The sequence below is a fragment of the Aplysia californica genome, unplaced genomic scaffold (assembly GCF_000002075.1).
Source record: "Aplysia californica isolate F4 #8 unplaced genomic scaffold, AplCal3.0 scaffold01261, whole genome shotgun sequence".
In the NCBI taxonomy this organism is placed as follows: Eukaryota; Metazoa; Mollusca; class Gastropoda; order Aplysiida; family Aplysiidae; genus Aplysia; species Aplysia californica.
Window position 1 is genome coordinate 33,335 of NW_004798531.1, and position 3,951 is coordinate 37,285.

General features: G+C 40.9%; 1 protein-coding gene across 2 annotated transcripts in view; it reads right to left on the minus strand.

Annotated features, from left to right (window-relative positions):
- Positions 1–3,433, minus strand: part of LOC101845896 — a 29,810-nt gene extending 26,377 nt beyond the window's left edge. The window contains exon 1 of one of the 2 annotated variants that reach the window (XM_035973471.1): positions 3,295–3,433. The gene's annotated coding sequence lies outside the window, so the exon portion shown is untranslated. The remainder of the gene's footprint in view (positions 1–3,294) is intronic. The other variant, XM_005112398.3, reaches the window with a different exon arrangement.
- Between the last annotated feature and the right edge of the window lie 518 nt (positions 3,434–3,951).

Below are 3,951 nucleotides of genomic sequence, written 5' to 3' on the forward strand. Positions count from 1 at the left end.
GTCCTACCAACTGAAAAAGTTTAGTGTGTCCCGCGCGCTCATATGACCTTATGCAGTTGCGAGCGCCGTAAAACACTTACAAAAACAAACAAACAAAAACACATCTGTAGGATTCATATCGGGGCTATTTTTATTGATGACCACCCCGTCGTTGGTGTGATTCGCTTTTCCAAAAATTGTCTAAAGACGTTGGCCCTGTGAGAGTGTGCTATGTCATGCATAAAGAATAATAAAGATGTCTACTTGAATGACACCATGACGAAAATGTGTTTGGCGCTCATACGACCTTATGCAGTTGCGAGCACCGTAAAACCTCTACTAAAACTAAAAGTACATGTACACGACGCGGGGTTCCAGCACTTGTGCGATGTAGTCATCTGAACGAAGCCATCCGTTGATTCACATGAGTGGGGTTTTGATCTTTCCAGCCAGAACACACCAAACCATAGCAGTTTCGTAGTCTCTGTTCCTCATTAACAGAAGCTTATGTCCAAAATCTTACTTACACAGTACATGCTCAAGAAGGGTTGATGCTCCATATGAAACCAAAAGCTCGTGAATAAAATACCAAGGAGTATATTTACCGGTATATGGTCGCTTTTAAGGACAAGCGGGCTAAACCAAATTCGGGGGTTTCAAGGAATCTTAACCTGCACCAAAAGTGGGCATTGCCGTACTTCTGGGAGACGTTTAGTTTTTATTGTTGAGTATATTTAATTTTGTTTGGTAATCGAGAAAATTCTCTTGAAGAAGGGGCAAAATCTTTACCTTCGATTTTGTAAAAACACCCTTTTTTGGGATAGACCCCTTGTGCGACCATGATAAGTCCAAGTTTTGCGTGATATTTGAGACTGGTCTGCGTTCCAATATGTCTAAAAATATCGTAATAAAAGTTTTTTTTAAATTGCAGAGGCAATAATATTCTCCATTCAACTGATATGCAATACAAATCCGTTCCGCCAATGTTAGTATACGCCTAGAGCGAACTCACTTTTACGTTTCTTTCAGTGCACCCAATTTTGCAAAGCATGATACAGTTAATTTTGAGTGACCTTATCTCGGGCGACTCTTATCGTTGATGAAAAACGAATTTTGTCAAATGATAAAGAATGTTTTATTTAGATCCAGCTTTAAATCGGTATGCTGTATGAGTGGCTAATGCAAGGCTGTAACATGATCATTGTGGGGATACATTTTCAAGTTCATTGACACGATAAGGACCGAAATCGCTTTAAAAAAATACCAGACTGTTATCTCAAGATCAAATTAACCCACAAAGGTATGCCGTAAAGGAAACTCTACTTTCACGTCATAAATGGCCATTTACGCATTCGATTTCAAGATCAAGCAGAGCTAATGTGATGCATTTTTTTGTTCGAAAAATAGGGTAAGAAATTGAAGAAATGATAGTACATTTTCATTGAGACCTTCAAGACCATGACCTAGGCGGCTATGAGCTACCTCGTATTTTTTATATTTATTTTTTAAAATAATAAATGTACATTTTTCTATTTTTTTCTTCTGCCACTTTTGGTCTTAAATTTTTCAGTAAGAGAAAAATAATTGTTCCAGATAGGTTATCATTTCCTTTTGAACACGCGTTTAGCTCAAAATTTGGATAATATATTCAGAACGCTTTCGAAACTTTTAAAAGATAAAATTGTCTTATCTATGCCACAGGTAAGCTTGGGGAAAGAAAACGAGGAATCAAAATCCTGTCCGTACGCCTTGGGGTCATTTTGTACCGCCGGGATTGTATTCTGCACATTTTAGAATACTTCTAGTACGAAGATTTCTTTGAAAATTTCAGTATTTCTCTAAAAATCAATTTGATAGATTGCTATGCAAAGCGTACTGATCGGATTAACGAGTAAATTTCCTCTTTGGAAAGTGGGGGCTCAGAGTTCCCAACGCCGTAAGGATACGCAAGTAAAATACGACGTACGGGTAGGGTTAATTGTCATATTATTTCATGAGCTTCGAATTGTAACGTCGTATCATTTGCAATCTATCATCGTCAGTGATGGTTGGTCCCATACTTTTAGTATTGCAGCAAAGCCCGAAAGCTAAAAAAGAATGCAGACTTAAACACACACACATACACACTGATGCACACACACACACACACACACACATACACACACATACACACGCACATACACACACATCCACATACACACACTGATGCACACACACATACACACACACACACACATACACACACACACACACACACACACACACACACACACATATATATATATATATATATACATACTATAACCTTGCGTGTAAAAAAGCAACAAACCCCCGCCCAAAACAAGCAAAAAAACAAAAACAAAAACAACCCCCCCCCCAAAAAAAAAAAAAACCGTACAAAAAAAACAAGCAGGCTTTCTTCCGTCTACTCTATTATTGAGAGTGCAGTGGCGGAGCGGTTAGTGCGCTCGTCTCCGAAGCGGACAGTACGGGTTTGAGCCTCGGTTCGCACACGGATTTTTTTCGCCCCCTCTTGCCCATCCAGCAGTAATGGGTACCTGACTTCGAGTTGGGGAAGTAAAGGCGGCGTGGAAGGAACTGGCCACCCTACCACAAGATGCCGAAGGCCCAGGAAGTTGTCTCACTAAAAGCTGTTATTTTCCTCTAATATCAGGACCCTATCATTCACACAAATGTACAACACAAGAAAAAAGACAACCGGAAGAGAAAGAGTAAAATCGAAAAATCCTCAAAGAAACCTCAAAAATACGCAGACAAAAGACTAACAAAAGCAGTATTTCAAGGATGAAAAAGAATACTAAACATCAACAATTTTTCTTTATCAAAGGAAAAACTTCTTACTTTAGACTAACTGGTTTTTAATTGGTACTACAGAAAGTAGTGGAAGAAAACCCAACCTCAAAACAGACAACGAAAAGGGAAAAGTCTCTCTTTAAAACCCATGGCAAGGAAAATCTCCAACAGCTGACCCAAACAAAATTGCAAAGTAACAATTTTTTTAACCTCCCTATTCGTACGTTGTGTTTTACTATCGTATTCCAAAAAGGACATTTACTCGTTAATCTGATCCGTACGTTTTGCAGAGCAGTCTGTCAAAATGATTTTTGAGAAATACTGAAAGTTTTAAAGAGATCTTCGCTCTAGAGGTATTCCAAAATGTGAAGAATACAACCTGGGGTACAAAATGACTCCTAGGCGTACGGAGAGGTTTAAGGGAGAGGAAAAAAAGAAAATGAAAACAAGCTAAAAGCTACGTACAGTACTTCTTCTACCAAACCACTCTACTGCTCTTACCTGACTCGAGGGAAATTTCACACACAAGGTATCCTCGAAAAGCGGAGAGCTTATAAGAGGAACAACTCCCACCACGAAAGCTGGAGAAAATCGGAGTTGTCACCCCTACGAGTGGCCGGACAGAGAGGTGGGCGGGGCCCGTGGGTGAGCATTGCCAGGTCTTCCTTCCTCGGAACAGCTGCGCCATCGGGCTTCGGCGTGTAGGAGTATCGATACATAGATCTCGCGTACTTGTCATGTTTCAATGTCGTCGGCCAGTCTGGTGACGGCAAGGTGTGGGAATTGCTGGGCTTTTAGCTTCTCTCTCATCATGGTCTGTCTGTCCGATTGTCTGTCTGTCTGTCTGTCTGTCTGTCTGTCTGTCTGTCTGTCTGTCTGTCTGTCTTTCTGTCTGTCTGTCTGTCTGTCTGTCTGTTTGTCTGTCTGTCTTTCTGCCTCTGTGTGTGTCTTTCTTCTATCAGTCTGTCTTCCAGTCTCTCCGTTTCTCCCCCACCCCCAAAACCGCCTCTTTATATTTATTTTACTGCCATCCTCTCTCCCTCTCTCCCCCTCTCCCTCACCCCTCTGTCTCTGTCTCTGTCTCTGTCTCTGTCTCTGTCTCTGTCTCTGTCTCTGTCTCTCTCTCTCTCTGTGTCTCTCTCTCTCTCTCTCTCTCTC